General features: G+C 44.6%; 1 protein-coding gene across 4 annotated transcripts in view; it reads right to left on the bottom strand.

The window, feature by feature from the left end:
* Nucleotides 1-16,993, bottom strand: part of PAK3 (p21 (RAC1) activated kinase 3) — a 187,784-nt gene that overhangs the window by 83,141 nt on the left and 87,650 nt on the right. The gene's annotated exons all lie outside the window — the stretch shown is intronic.

Genomic DNA, 16,993 nt, shown 5'->3' with positions numbered 1-16,993 from the left:
CTAAGAGAGCCAGAACCAACGAGATCACATGGGAAATGATGCTCTAAAGAAGGAGGAAGCGATTGAAAAAGCTTAACTCTTTAAAGTCTCTGCTGGTGGCATTCCATGAGAGAAGAGACACACAGGAACCACTTGCTCCAAACAGTCTCAACCCAATCCATGGATACAGCCCAGGAGAACTAGCTAGTGGTTCCCTAAGGCTCACAGTCACTTTTTTTTGGTTGCTATGCGTGCATTTTTGAACACCAGTAATTCTGGAGACATAGTTTTTGCCTCTATGCCACTTAAGCTACTTCTCTTTGCTTTTTTGATGCCTTCAAAGCAGTGTTAACCCCTGGCAACTACCTGGACAAGTCTATGCAATTTTCTTGGTAAGATTTTAGAAATGGTTTGCCATTCCCTGATTCCCAGAGCTGAGAGGAAGAGACTGACCCAAGGTCACCCAGTTGGCTTTCTGCTAGAACTAGAACTCATGGCCTCTTGGTTTCTAGCTTGATGCCTTAACTGCTACCCAAAACTGGTTGTTTCTAAGTTTTTTCAAAAAGCCTTCAAAATATAAGTTGACAGCATCTATAATGAAACTGTGAATATTAGGATGCAATTACATTTTGCTCTTTTGCTAGATGCATTTGTCCTGGAGACATCTTATTCTTTGTACCGATGGATGCTGTAACCTACAAAGTCTCTCTTTGATTGACAAAAGAAGGAAGGATGCAACTATACTGGACAGGCAAATATCATTGGGAGCAGATGGTCCTGAAGACAGTCAGGTCCTGAACCAAGAAGCATTTCAAAGGGATCAACCAGCATCATGAATTGCACCCAGAAGCCGACTGGAAACAATGAAGTTCACAAAATAGAGGTGTGTCATGTATCAGCCTTGCAAGGTAGCCCAAAGAAAAGAATACTCAGAAATAATAGTTCTAACTGTATTGCAAGGTTACATTAACAGAATGTTGCAAGTCTAAAGGTATATCTCTCCCTCCCTCTTCCTGGACCTTTACAATCCAAGAAACTAGGAAGGGTCTTGATGGACATGACCTTGTAGATGACCCTCACCCCGTCAAAGACCTTGGAGTTTTCATATCAAACGATCTAAGTGCCAAAGCCCATTGCAACTACATCGCCAAAAAGGCTTTAAGAGTTGTAAACTTAATCTTGCGTAGCTTCTTCTCCAGAAAGATTACACTACTAACCAGAGCATACAAAACATTTGCTAGACCAATTCTCGAATACAGCTCGCCTGTCTGGAACCCACACCTCATTTCAGACATTAATACAATTGAGCGTGTCCAGAAATATTTTACAAGAAGAGTTCTCCACTCCTCTGATCACAAGAAAATACCTTATGCCACCAGACTTGAAATCCTGGGTTTAGAAAATTTAGAACTCCACCGCCTTCGGCATGACCTGAGTATAACTCATAAAATCATCTGCTACAATGTCCTTCCTGTTGAAGACTATTCCAGCTTCAATCGCAACAATACATGAGCACATAATAGATTTAAACTTAATGTGAACCACTCCAATCTTGATTGTAGAAAATATGACTTCAGTAACAGAGTTGTTAATGCCTGGAATGTACTACCTGACTCTGTGGTCTCTTCCCAAAATCCCCAAAGCTTTAACCAAAGACTATCTACTATTGACCTCACCCCATTCCTAAGAGGTCTATAAGGGGCGTGCATAAGAGCACCAGCGTGCCTACCGTTCCTGTCTTAATGTTCCCTTTGATTGTATCCAATTCATATGGTTATTTCATGCTTATACTTATATATACTGTTGTGTTTGACAAAATAAATAAATAAAAATAAATAAATAAAAAGGGTCCCTTTTGAAACATTTGCTATGCCCAATAAATAAATAAATAAATAAATGTTTCAGTCATTCCTGGGTTCTATCTCCTAGAACCCAAATTATGGTAGCTTAGGAGGCAGGGTCCCAATTTGCCCCAACAGCTATCACATGAGCAGTGAGTGATGCAATTGTGTTGCAAATTTATTTATTTATTTATTTATTTATTCACATTTTTATACCGCCCTATCTCCCAAGGGACTCAGGGTGGTTTACAGCCTGATAAAAAAAACATACATATAAATACAGAATAAAACATCAATTAAAAAATTTATTAAATAAGGCCGAATATTTAAAATAGCAATAAAAGTAATAAAACCCCAATTAAAACCAAATTCAAAATTTAAAATTCTAATCCAGTCCTGCGCAAATAAACAGATGTGTCTTAAGCTCGCGGCGAAAGGTTCGAAGGTCAGGAAGTTGGCGGAGTCCTGGGGGAAGTTTGTTCCAGAGGGTGGGAGCCCCCACAGAAAAGGCCCTTCCCCTGGGTGTCGCCAGTCAGCACTGCCTGGCCGACGGCACCCTGAGGAGTCCTTCCCTGTGAGAGCGCACGGGTCGTTGAGAGGCAATTGGTGGCAGCAGACGGTCCCGTAAGTAACCCGGCCCTATGTCATGGAGCGTTTGAAGATAGTTACCAAAACCTTGAAGCACACCCGAAAGGCCACAGGTAGCCAGTGCAGTCTGCGCAGGAGAGGTGTCACATGGGAGCCACGAGGGGCTCCCTCTATCACCCGCGCAGCCGCATTCTGGACCAACTGGAGCCTCCGGGTGCTCCTCAAGGGGAGCCCCATGTAGAGAGCATTCCAGTAATCCAGACGAGATGTCACGAGAGCATGAGTGACCGCGCATAGGGCATCCCGGTCTAGAAAGGGGCGCAACTGGCGAACCAGGCACACCTGGTAAAAAGCTCTCCTGGAGACGGCCATCAAATGGTCTTCAAAGGACAGCCGTCCATCCAGGAGAACGCCCAAGTTGCGCACCCTCTCCATTGGGGCCAATGACTCGCCCCCAACAGTCAGCCGCGGCTGCAGCTGACTATACCGGGATGCCGGCATCCACAGCCACTCTGTCTTGGAGGGATTGAGCTTGAGCCTGTTTCTCCCCATCTAGACCCGTACGGCTTCCAGACACTGGGACAACACTTCGATAGCTTCGTTGGGGTGGCCCGGTGTGGAAAAGTACAGCTGAGTGTCATCAGCGTACAGCTGGTACCTCACACCGAAACCACTGATGATCTCACCCAGCGGCTTCATATAGATGTTGAACAGGAGGGGCGAGAGAATCGACCCCTGCGGCACCCCACAAATGAGGCGCCTCGGGGCCGACCTCTGCCCTCCCGTCAACACCGTCTCCGACCGATCAGAGAGATAGGAGGAGAACCACCGATAAACGGTGCCTCCCATTCCCAATCCCCCTAACCGGCGCAGCAAAATACCATGGTCGATGGTATCAAAAGCCGCTGAGAGATCTAATAGGACCAGGGCAGAGGAATAACCCCTATCCCTGGCCCTCCAAAGATCATCCACCAACGCGACCAAAGCCGTCTCAGTGCTGTATCTGGGCCGAAAGCCGGACTGGAACGGGTCTAGATAGACAGTTTCATCCAGGTACCGGGGTAATTGACAGGCCACCACACTCTCTACAACCTTCGCCGCAAAGCGGAGGTTGGAGACCGGACGATAATTACCTAATACAGCTGGGTCCAGGGAAGGTTTCTTGAGGAGAGGTCTCACCACCGCCTCTTTCAAGGCAGCCGAAAGACCCCCTCCAACAGAGAAGCATTCGTAATCGCCTGGAGCCAGTCTCGTGTCACCTCCTGCGTGGCCAGTACCAACCAGGAGGGGCACGGGTCCAGTAAACATGTGGTTGCATTCAACCTACCCAGCAACCTGTCCATGTCCTCGGGAGCCACAGGGTCAAACTCATCCCAAACAATCTCGACAAGACAGCTCTCAGACATCTCACCTGGATCCACCCAATTTTGATCCAGACCATCCCGAAGCTGAACGATTTTATCGTATAGATAACCACTAAACTCCTTGGCACGTCCCTGTAATGGGTCATCCTGCTCTCCCTGTTGGAGGAGAGAGCGAGTCACCTGAAACAGGGCGGCCGGGAAGTTATCTGCCGACGCAATGAGGGAGGAGACGTAACAACGTCTCGCTTCCCTCAGTACCACTAGGTAGGTCCTATTATAAGACCTAACTAGTGTCCGCTCAGCCTCCGAACGACTGGATCTCCAGGAACTCTCTAGGCATCTTCTCCGGCGTTTCATCCCCCTCAGCTCCTCGGAGAACCAAGGAGCTGGTTGAGACCTACGCCGGGTCAGAGGCCGCAAAGGCACGACACGGTCTAAAGCCCCCGCCGCGGCCTGTTCCCAAGCCGCGACTAGTTCCTCAGCTGTGCCATGAGCCATATTAAAAATAGACAGGATAAAAAAATATTTTTAAAAGATAAGAAAGGAAAAATATACCAAAAGTAATAGGTGCTTTGGGCACAATCCTAAAACATCTGGAGCACCACTTGAACACCACCAACATTGACAAAAGCACCATCAGTCAATTGCAAAAGGCAGCTTTACTTGGAATAACTTACATTCTGCAATGATACCTTTAATATTATTAAACATAACATCTACCTGTCTGTTGTGTCTTGCCCGCCCTCAGAGCAGCCGGGGCCTTCTTATCTGCTCCCGAACACGGAGGAATGTATGCCTCCCGGCCCCAGTCCTGGCTCCATGCCCAGACAAACTGCAGAAGAAGGAGCACCTCTCGGCCCCAGCCCTGACTCCATGCCCAGGCAAACGGAGCAGCTAGACCCCGACCCCTCCTCCACAGCATGTGAGCCTGAGGAGGGTTTATTACCAACAGCTGATTGGAGTGACCCTCGCATCAGAAGATTGGATAGGCGGAGGCAACAGAAGGAAGGGAGGGGCAGGCCTTAATGAGTGCTGAGTCATGGAGCCACACCCCATGGCCTATATAAAGGATCTGCTTTCTGGCAGTCTCTGAGTCAGGCAAAAGTCGAACTTATCTTGCTGAAGTCACTTACTGGTCTCCTGCCTGCTCGGAGGACTTTGCTAGGACTTTGGGCAGAGCTGCAGAGGCAAGCCTGATTCGGATTTCCCTGACCCGGCTGTCAGCGGAGGAGTGGGACACGACACTGTCCCAGGTCCTTCAGAAGAACTTGATAGGTAGATACAAATACCAAATCCACCCTAAACATTTGGCAGGTTGTGCAATCAACCATGACAAAATCTTCTTTGAAAGGGAAAGAGCTTTAGTGAAATTTCTAGGAGAAAAGTGCGATGTCCTTACACTTATTAAGGCATGTACCTGAAGGTCTTATCTTAGTTACTTGGATTCTCATGCTTATATTAAGCCTTAAGGGAAAACATCAAGAGGAAACATCTCTCTACCAAACATATCAAAAGCAACGTTAGAAGATTGCTTAGGGAAAATCCTTTCCTAGAAGCATTCCCTGGGAGAAATTCAGATATATTGTTGGTTCAGTTTCCTGTCCACACTTTGTAGTATAATAGTTCATGAATTCACTAAAGTTGAGTTTACTTTCACTCCTCAATATACTATCACTCTTTGTAGCCAAAAGCTCATAATCCTTTTTGAACCTTTTAGAATTCTTTCTTCTTTCCTATGTTGGGTGAGATGACTGATGTCCTCTGGAGATTCCAGAATAGTTCCCATTATTCCTAGCAATTTGGCCATGCTATCAAGTGCTTCTGGATGTTGACGACTCAAATACTGAAGGGTACCAGATTCCTTCTTTCTATGTAATGATACTGCTTAACGGTCTTGATCATGCAGTGGTTAGAATACAGTAGTGCAGGCTAACTCTGCTGACTGACAGCAGTTTGATTCTCACTGGCTCTAGATTGACTCAGCCTTCCAACCTTCCAAGGTCGGTAAAATGAGGACCCAGGTTCTTGGGGGCAATATCCTGGCTCTGTAAACCATTTAGAGAGAGCTGTAAAGCACTATGAAGTGGTATATAAGTCTAAGTGCTATTGCTATTGGTGGTAACAGATCACCAGGGCCCAGTTTCCAGTTATCGTTGTCAGAGCACAGTGGAATACGGATGTTAGGAAGAGCATTAGCAGACTATGGAGCAATGTGAAGGGAGGGAGAAGGAAGGAGAGGCACTACAATAACGTAGATGTGTAATATTTGAAGGGAGGGAGCAAGGGGGCAGATAGTATGGAAAAGTCATCAAGGAGAAAGACCTCTAGGTTAAGTCGCCATGGAAAAAGCAGCACATATAGTCTCCGTGTCTTTGCCAAACCCTGTTACCTCCATCTGTTGCTTAGATCAATGTCTGAACACTGTTGGCCACTTGTTAACAGAGGGATGGCAGGAGTCACTAATAATAAAATCAAACACTGTTAGCAACAGTCGTGTTTTAATCTTTTGAAACAGCATCAAGTAAATCCGCATACATTATCTGCTAATGTTTTATTTTCTCCTCAGCAATTTGGAGGCATGATTAATATAGTTAATCAGAAGCAGGTGACTTCATGACCATTATCATTGACTGCTGTCCATGATGGTTTGGACTTATGGGATTTATTGTTCAAAACTACCCAGAAGAAGCCCAGTTTCTTACCTATATAGGAAAAGATGCAGGAAAAATTCACACACACAACTAGCCAATGGGACAAAAATAAGTTCTAAACTTTGGAATATGGTCACCAAAAAACCTCTAAAAAAACAACAGCTGTTCTTCTTCTCTGTCCCTGAAGCTCTTGGTGGTGATATAGCTGCAAACGGCCTTAAATGACTGCCGCGGTGCTTTGAAGGGCCGCACTACAGCTGATCAGCGCTGTAGGCGGCTAGTAGACCGGTGCCTCTATTTTTAAAGAAGGTAGACCGATGCACTCCCCAAAAAGGCAAGTAGACCGGTATGGCTCTGCTAGACTAAAGCAAGCCTGGTAGACCGGTATGTTTCCTGATTAGAAAAAAGAAATTTTTTGGTCAAAAAACTCACAGTGACTGAAAGAATCGAAGAGAAATGGGCTGGAAGCCAGATCTGCTAGAGAAGTTTCTCTCAGGCCGACTTAGGCCACCCAATCGCCAGGTCCCCCCCACTTGTCTACTTGCTGCTTCTTTCGGGCTCACTCCTGCTTTGCTTTGCTTTGGCTGCTGGAATCAATTGCATCAGCTAGCAACTGAATCTGCCTGCCTGGAATCCATCTCATTGGTGAGTGACTCAATCTGCCTGCCTTGTCCCTTGAGTAGGGTAAGTAACTGGAGGGGCGGAGCTTTTAAAAAATAGTTAATTGACTTTTTTTAAAGAGTTTTTTTTAGACATAGCAATTAACTTTAAATTGCTCCGTCTAAATTTAAAAGGAAGTTTTAAATTTAACTGTTTTTATCTAAAAATATAAATAAAATAAAATAATAAAATATTTGTGCAGCTTTCTGAGATTTCTGTGTTTCTGTAGTGTTTCACTCTAACTACACAAAATCTCACAAAGCTGTATGTGGCATTTTGTGTGTGTGCGTGAGTCAGTTGTGTTGTGTTGTGTGTGTGTAAAGTGTGAAGGTTGGTTTTTGAGCTTTTTGTGGCTGTGTGAGATTCCTGTTGTTGCAGGGGCCATTTTGGGTAAGGTGCAGCTGCTTTTACATTGTGTGTGAGTCAGTTGTGTTGTGTTGTGTTATGTGTGTGTAAATATGAAAGTTGGTTTTTGGTACCTCTTATTGTTTTGTATACTTTATTATTTTTATTATTTATTGTTATTGGACACGCCCACCCAGTCAACTGACCACCAAGCCATACCCACCAATTAAGCCACACCCACAGAACCAGTAGGGAAATTTTTTAGATTTCACCCCTGCTACAAACCATCATAACAAATGTCTGGCACTACTTTATAACTGCAAACACATCTGCCTTAAACTGAATTGGCTGTTTTAGCCAAACATGATCTCTGGCTGGCATGAGCCATGTACTGTACCCTACTGCTAAGCTATAGCTTAGCTCATCAAATGGAGCACAATGCTAGAGGATTGCTCTGGTCTTGGCACATGAGTGGGCAAGCATGCTCAGGATCTCTCAGAAAAAATGTCAAATGGAAGACGATAGATTCAGGAATCAAACATCTGTAAGCTCCTTCTCAGACCACATAATTGCAATAAAAGGCATTAGCTCCCATGGCTTGGGACTGGGTTACCTAAGGGACATCTCTATCCAAGAATTTCTACCCATCCAATCAGATCCAACAGATTAAGCATGTTGCAGATCTCATCAGCCAAAGAGTGCCAACCAACGGTAACTAAAAAATGGGCCTTTTCTGCTGTAGCCTCTGTTTCATGGAATATTCTCCCCTCACAGGTTAGAATGCCCCCAATCCTGTTAGACCTCTGCAAGGCTTCTTAAAAATGGCTGTATATCTGCGCATGGGGATGGGGATGTTTGAAAGGTCCTGTTTCTTGGCATTACTTGGTTAACTATCTTGGATGCTATATTTATTTTTTGTATGTTTTAATTATTTTTAATAGTTTCATTGTTTATAGATTTCATTGTTTATAGTGACCAGAGTCACTTGGTTGAATGGGCAGTTATAGAAAATGGATAAATGGATGGATAGAATGTAAGCAATAGCTCACAATAATTGATGCTATTTAATGAAAATAGTTATTCTGAGAAGTGTTTGGGACTACTATAGACCAAAATGACTATCTTAGATAAAGGAGAATGTTTGTTATTCAAAGTTAAAATGAAGGGTCCTTGGTGCTCTCTGAACTTGCTGGTTTTCTTGCAACTGTTTCATTACCCAAACTCAGAAACATCATCAGTGCTAGAAGGGAGAGGAGTTTGTGGAGTGGAGGAGGAAGAGGAAGAGGTGGAGGAGGAGGACTGTGGGAGTCCTTGATGCTCTCTGAGCTTGGTTGTTTTCTTACAGATCTTTCATTAACCAACTAGGTGATAACATCAGTGCTAGAAGGGAGTGGGGATTGTGAAGGAAGGGAGGAGGATGAGGAGGAGAACTACTGTGGGAGTCCTTGGTGCTCTCTGAGCTTGGTTGTTTTTTTGCAGTTGTTTCATTACCCAAACTCAGAAGCATCATCAGCGCTAGTGCTAATGGTGTTATCTGGTCTGGATAATGAAACATTTCCAAGAAAACAACCAAGCTCAGAGAGCACTAAGTATTCATGATTGTTTTCCTACAACATAGACTCTGTTGTAGCAAAAAGGTCTGGCTTAGCTCCTAGCCAATTTTGTCTGGGAAGAGAAGCAAAAAATGGGGTGGCCTGATTCATAGCTGATACTATAGCTGAAGCCAGTAAATTTCTTGAAAGAAAACAACAAACCATATAGATCCTTTGCCAAGAATACTGCTTGAATGTACCTGTATAATGTAATAATGTTCACCTACCTGGACATAGAGTTCCAAGAAGAACTAAATAGGTTGCCTTTCCACAGTAGGGACAGAATCAAACAGGATGTGTGGAAATCAGCAAGATATCTAAATGACCTGATCTTCCCAAAACAAAGAATAGCTTTCTTCAGAGCCAGATTTAACATTCTCCCCTCAGCCCTCCTCCAGGGCAGGTATAAGAAAACACCAATAGCAGAACGGGTATGTATATACTGTATGTTAAAGGAGAAGTCACATGTTTTATTATATTGTTTTATTGTACTGTGAGTTATACAGAGTTTATAGGTCAGTATATATTCTCCCCTTATTAGAGAGATTGCCAGGGAGGGCAGACAATTTTTATGTAGGCTTTCTCCTCCAGGATTCAAACCCGGCTATCACACATTCAGTGACAAAATTACAGAATAGAGCTGTCAATTTGTGCCAATTTTTTGGAGATATCTCTAACGATTTTTGGAAAATTATACTTACTCACATACTTATTGTCTCCCAAGTCACGTAAACTAGGGAGTGACCCTAACAGTTTGATGGGGGTTTTTTTGGATGTATTCTCTTAACAGGGATGTTATTATTCACTATTAATGTCACTAATATTTTTTTAATATATTGTAAACAGTGATGTCTATTGCTGGTCTATGACCGTAATAAAGTTCTATTCTACTCTGATGTACCTGTATATGATTCCCAGCAAGCAAGTTTGATTTAAGGAATTTTTTCCAGTTATCAGAATGATGTTTTACTCACTTCTGAAGAACATATCAACTTCTCCAACATGTTAAAATTAAACAGTAGATTAAAGAGGATTTCTGGACAAAGCAGTGTTTGTCAAAGTCGGCAAATTTAAAATGTTTGGACTGCATCTTGCAGAACTCCTTAGCATGAGAATGCCTTTTAGTAGAGAAGTTTAGACAATTTGGGGGGGGGGTTAGCCTCAATTACAGCACTAATTCATGAGAAATGTATCTAGGAGCAAAGAATATAACCTGGTAGATCCACCTGTAATATTCAAAAGGATGCAAGAACTGATGCAACAGAGCAAAATTTCTCTGTTCAGCATCATAGCCGTTGAGTTTTAAAACCCTTCCATTCCAATTCAGACAGACCCTTGTGGATCTACCTGCAATCACTTCTCGATTTATCACTCTAAATCAACATTTCTCAACCTTGTCAACTCTATGATGCATGGACTTCAACTTCCAGAATTCCCCAGTCAGCATTTGACAAAAAGCCCCGGACACTCTGTTGCTAAGAAAACTGTCTGGATTCAGTTTTCTGAATTTACATAGTTCCCAGCAAGCAAATTTGATTCAAGGAACTTTTTCTAATTACCAGAATGATGTGTTACCTGCTTCTGAAGAACATAGTGACTTCTGCAAAGTGTTCCCCATGGTGTAGACTGGGTGTTGGTTATTACCTGATACGCCCTTTCTCAGCTTAGAGGAAACAGCAGTCAGGAATGGGTTAACTCCATCTGTTAACTGCTTGGACCAAGTCTGAAAATTGTTAAGCTATGCCTCTTTGTTGCTTGCAGGCTTTTTGACAAGGCGTCAATGCAGACTGACATGTTGAGCTGTAAAGACAAAAGAACAAGACCCTACCCCCCCCCCTCAATGCCAGGGACGGATGAAAAAACCAGGTGGGGTTGACTGCTGTTTCCTCTAAGCTGAGAAAGGGCATATCAGGTAATAATCAACAGCCATTTTCCATCAAGGAGGAAACAGCAGTCAGGAATTGGACATACCAAAGCCATGTCCTATTGGGAGGGAGAAGTCCAGGCCTGCGGTCCTAGGTCTGAATGAACCTGCTGGAGAACCCGTCTGCCAAAAGCAGCCTCAGCCGAGCTTGTAATGACATACAAAAGGAGAAGAGGAAGACCAAGTGGCTGCTCTGCAGACCTCCTCCAGAGATTCCTGGGTAGCCCAAGCTGCAGAGGTCGCAGCACTTTGGGTCGAATGAGCTGTGATACAACTGGGCACAGGTAGGGCCTGGGCTTCATATGCCATATATATACAACCCCTGATCCAACAACCCAAGGTGGAGGAAGTGACCCTGCTGCCGAAGGAGGCAGGATGAAAAGAAATAAAAAGGGACTCTGTCCTCTGCAGAGAAGAGGCCCGTTTAAAGTATATGCAGAGAGTCTTCCGTAAGTCCAATGTTTGCCAAATACATTCCAAACGGTGTGTAGGCTCAGGGCAAAAATTGGGCATAATCAACTCCTCAGCCCTATGAAACCAAGTGTTGACCTTTGGAAGGAACATAGGGTCAAGGCTTAAAACTATTCTGTCAACGTGGAAAACACAGAGCCACCAGCTCGGATATGCACCTAGCAGAAGTGATAGCTACCAAAAATGCCATTTTATAGGAAAGAAATTTCAAACTAACCTCCCATAGGGGTTCCAAAGGACCCCAGGTAATGGCAGTTAAGATCTTGTTTAAGTCCCATGTGGGAAAGCGGTGAACCATGAGAGGGCAAAGATTGGAGACCCCCCTGAGGAACTGTCCCATTACTGGGTGCCTAGACAGGGAATCCCTGATTCCACAAGTAACAATGGAAGAAAGGACTGCCACCTGTCTTTGAAGAGTATTAGGGGCCAACCCAGCATCCAAACTCACTTGAAGAAAGTCCAAAACCTGAGCCACAGAAACTTCAGTGGGAATTAGATTCCCTTTTTCGCACCAGGTACAAAATGACCGTGTACCATTATAGATGCAGTTGGTGGAATCCTTGCGGGAAGCCTGGACAGTGATGATGTTGTGTCCCCCTCCCCCTCCGACAACCGGGTCTAGGAAGTCCGTATCAGGTGTGGCAACGAAGCCTCTGCAGCTTTACCAAATTCCTCCGAGGTTTCTCAGGGCAGGCAGGAGTCCAAGTTGTGACTTCAGCAAACTAGATGAGACTTTGCTTGACTCAAAGTTGGAATGCCAAAAGCAGGTTCTTTATATAGGCTGTGGGGTGTGGCTCCATGACTCAGCATTTATCCAGGCCTGCCCCTCCCTTCCTTCTGCTGGTGTCCCCTCTCAGATCTCCGGAAGCGAGGATCCTCCCATTTTGAATTGTCTTCTGCTGTTTGAGAAAGGGAGGGATCAGAAGGAGTAGGCCCAAGTAATTCCAATCCGTGGCTGACTTCCTCTGATGGCTGAGCCAAAGGAACACACGCCGTATGAGTGAGGTTTGTTTATTCATTCCTGACATCCTGTCTGAGCATGGGGCCAGGGCTGGGGGCTGGAGGCATGACAGGCCGTTCATCTTCATTATCAGACTCAGAGTCTGATAGCAGGCCCGGGTGCAGATGGGAGGGGCCCAACTGAGGAGAGGAGGGTGGATGAGGCACAACAGGTGATGACTTTGGAAGAGAATTTATCCTCCCTCAGCAGGCCCCACTCAAGCACCAAGCGGTTAGTTGAAATCACTGTGGGTCCAGGTGTACTAATGCCCCCTGGCTGAGGGAGATCCTGTCCCGAGGCAACCTTCAGGGTCGGACCACTGAGAGAGCCACTAGATCTGCAAACCAAAGTCTCCTGGGCCAATGAAGAGCCGGAAGCAAAAGTTCCGCCTTCTTCTCCAACAGCTTCTGGATGACTCTGGGAATCAAAGGAAGAGGAGGGAAGGCATACAGGAGCCCTGACAGCCACGGGCTCCACAATACGTCCAGTGCTTCTGCCTCCGGAGACAGGAACCAGGAGAAAAACCTCAGTACTTGACGGTTGTCCCAGGTGACAAACAGATACACCATTGGGAGCCCGAAGTGATCTGTCAGAGCCCTGAATAGAGATGGATCGAAACGCCACTCTGCCTAGTCGATCAAAGTCCGACTGAGCCAGTCCGCCTGGATGTTCACCACTCCCAATATGTGATCCACTCAGATGGAAGACAGATGAGACTCCGCCCAGAGAATCAGCTGCTCTGCCTCTTGCATTGGAACTAAAGATCAGGTTCCCCCTTGATGATTTATGTGGGCCTTGGTGGCCACATTGTCTGTCAACACTAATATCTCTAACCGCGACACAAGGGATTTGAAACTCTTGAGAGCCAATTCCAGCCAACTGATGTTGTGTGAAAGATCCTCCGAGGACCACTGACCTTGAGCCATGTGGGATCCGAGATGAGCTCCCCAGCCAAAAAGGCTGGTGTTGGTCAAACTTTCAAACACTTGAAAGCTACCAAAGATGATAGAATATATAGTAAGGAGCTAGATCCCCAGAAGAGAGGAGTTATTCCATTTGCGAACCAGTAGCAAAGATAAGTGAATACCACCCCTGCATTACATGTCATTTTTGGGTCTGAGGTTTGAAGTTTGAGAAAATAAAATCTGTCATGGACTCTTCCCAGCCACCTTGAAAGAGGCGGTGGTGAGGCCCCTCCTTAAGAAGCCTTCCCTGGGCCCAGCTATTTTGGCTAATTATCGTCCGGTCTCCAATCTCCGCTTTTTGGCGAAGGTTGTTGAGAGTGTGGTGGCTTGGCAGCTCCCCTGGTACCTGGAGGAAACTGTTTATCTAGACCCGTGCCAGTCCGGCTTCAGGCCTGGGTACAGCACAGAGACGGCTTTGGTCGCGTTGGTTGATGATCTCTGGAGGGCATGGGACAGAGGTTGCTCCTCTGTTCTTGTCCTGTTAGATTTGTCAGCGGCGTTCGATACCATCGACCATGGTATCTTGCTGCAATGGTTGGGGAGTTTGGGAGTGGGAGGCACCGTTTTACGGTGGTTCTCCTCCTACCTCTCCGACCGTTCGCAGACGGTGTTGACAGGGGGGCAGAGATCGACCACAAGGCAACTCCTGTGTGGGGTGCGGCAGGGGTTGATTCTCTCACCCCTCCTGTTCAACATTTATATGAAGCCGCTGGGAGAGATCATTGGGGTTTTATTAATATTTTTAAATATTTTAAATTTAATTTTAATTATCAGCCGATTTCGTAATTTTGCTATGTTTTAATTTGTTTTTAACTGTACATATTTTGTATTTTATTTTTGGCTGAGTCCTTCGGGAGAAGGGCAGTATAAAAATGTAATAAATAAAATAAATAAATAAAATAAATTCGTGGTTTTGGGGTGAGTTATCAGCTGTATGCCGACGACACTCAGCTGTACATTTCCACCCCGAACCACCCCAACGAAGCCATCGATGTGATGACTCGGTGTCTTGAAGCCATTCGGGTCTGGATGGGGACGAACAGGCTCCGACTCAACCCATCCAAGACGGCGTGGCTGTGGATGCCGGCGTCCTGGCACAGTCAGCTTACCCCATTGCTGACTGTGGGGGGCGAATTGTTGGCCCCCAGGAAATCGGTGCGCAATTTAGGCATTCTCCTGGATGCACAGCTGTCTTTAGAAGACCATTTGACGGCCGTCGCCAGGGGAGCTTTTTATCAGGTCCGCCTGATTCACCAATTGCGCCCTTTCCTGGACCGGGACTCGTTATGCACAGTCCAGACATCCTAAAAACTGGTCTAGAAAGAAACCAAGTAGAATTCCTTAATATGTTGGTTTTTATTAATTTTAAGGTCAGGCTGGGGAATTCTGGGAGTTGAAGTCCACAGGTTTTCAAGTGGTCAAGTTTGGACACCTCTAATTTAGATTATAAAGATTGTCAATACTTTCGTAACATCAAAGTAGGACTGATGCAAAGAGTGGACACCCCTGATCTAAATGATGCTTTCCTATACAGTTTGGAAAGACAAGGAAATGTCTGGAAATGTCTTTCAGACAAAACCTTGGAAAACTTTACTAGATTCCTGTCCTTTGATCCACTGTCAGAAAAAAAAATCCTCAAACTAATCTGCATGTTTAGAAACCCCAAACAGCCATTCTCTGATGCAAATCAGCATGGATATTTATGGTACCACAAAGTCAAGACTGTGGATTTTTTAAATCATGCTAGACATCCCATATTGAGAATATGGAATGGATAAAAAAAGCACCACATCTTTTTGTAGACAGAGAAATCCTGCTGAAGACAGTCCCACCCACCCCCTCCTACCAGTGTTTATTTAATTTGATGTAAGAAAATTGCCTTCTAAAGTGTTCTTCCAAGGAAGAAGTGAATTTTGGAGAAATTCTGCAAGCAGGGCAAATGGAGGTTCTCCTTGCCAGACTTAGTGGCCAGATGAGGAAGGAGTGAGAATTAATCTTCTCTGAAGTTTCCCTCGCCTTTTCTGCTTCCATTCACTTGCAAAGGCAGAAATCTTCCATGGGATTTCTGTTGCGTTTTTTTCCAGTGATGCTATTACCACTGCTAATGGGGGAGATCTATCTTGCATAAACTGATGGAGACCCTGTTCTTCCCTTGGATAAATTCTCCTCTCAGTTTCATGGTCCACAAATTTTGAAAGGCTAGGGGTACCCAAGCACAATATTCATCCAGTGGTACAGGCAGTCCTCAATTTACAAGATTCATTTAGTGGCCATTCAAAGTTAAAATGGCACGGAAAAAAGTGACTTATGACCATTTTTCAAACGGATGACCTTTGCATCATTCCCCATGATCAGGTGATGAAAATTTAAATGCTTGGCAACTGGTTCATACTTACGACAGTTGCAGAATCCCAGGGTCATGTGATCAACTTTTGTGACCTTCTGCCAAGCAAAGTCAACAGGGAAATCAGATTTACTTTACATCTGTGTTACTAACTGCAGTGATTCACTTAACAACTGTAGCAAGAAAAGTTGTAAATGGGGCAAAACTCACGTAACATCTGTCTCAGCAACAGAAATTTTGGGCTCAACTGTGGTCATAAGTTAGGACTACTTGAATCTACTTAAAACAGGATGTGATGAACAAATGACTCTTCCATGCTAATGTCATGCACACTCTTGCAGCAAAGGCAACATCAAATCTGGATTATTGATAAGATTTGCAGGGCAGTGTGGAGAACATAAGAACATACCAGACTTTCACAGGGGGTAAGTTCCCCTTGAAAATGTAGACTCCATCCACCGTCATGAAACAGTTTTTGAACAATCCAGACTGCTCCATTCCTCAATCTATTCTCCTCCAGGTACTTTGGATTACAATCTCCTAAATCTCAGACGGCAGGAATTAGGAAGGTTGCAGTTCAGCAGACCTCAGACTGTCGAAGTCTATAATAACGAATTTTCACGCTTTATGGTAATCAGTTCTATTAGCAGCCTCCTCAGAGGGTATCTAGCACAGATGTTCAAGAAATGACACAAGCCCAGTCTTTGACAGTCTGCAGTAAATGTTCACCTTCAGTTAAATCGGCCAATAAATGGAAACCATACATCTTCAAATCTGCTAAATATCAATGGATTCTCAGTCATGCAGGACATGGTCGTCCCAAAAGTGCTTTTTCAGGAGGTAACTGGACTTTCTTTGTTTTTTCTTGAAAATATTCTGCTTCTCATTCAAAAAGCTTTTTCAGTTCTGGCTGAAATCAAAATGTCTTGAAGGAAGTCCAGCTGCCTTTTGAAAAAGCACCTTTGGAACTTCAAATCTGCAGTTGTTCTACCATTTTCAGCAACCTACCCATGACTGACCTGTTTTTAGCTCTATTTCCTTAGCTTCTCTTCACTCCACTCCCTTCATCTTGCAAGAAAATATACACAGAGACAGACACCCACGCACTATGGCTCTTGATGTCTCTTACATCCGAGTGCATACACAAATACACACACACTTTATTTTCCCTCCTCAGTAATGTATTCCAGATGCTAAAGTGAACGGTACAGCATGATCTCTTTGCAAGCTTTTAGCATGGCATGTGTCATTCTGCCACTTCCAAAATGG

This window comes from Ahaetulla prasina, chromosome 11 (genome assembly GCF_028640845.1).
Source record: "Ahaetulla prasina isolate Xishuangbanna chromosome 11, ASM2864084v1, whole genome shotgun sequence".
Lineage (NCBI taxonomy): Eukaryota > Metazoa > Chordata > Lepidosauria > Squamata > Colubridae > Ahaetulla > Ahaetulla prasina.
Note: the sequence above shows the minus strand (reverse complement) of the source record. Positions and strands in the feature narration are given on the sequence as shown.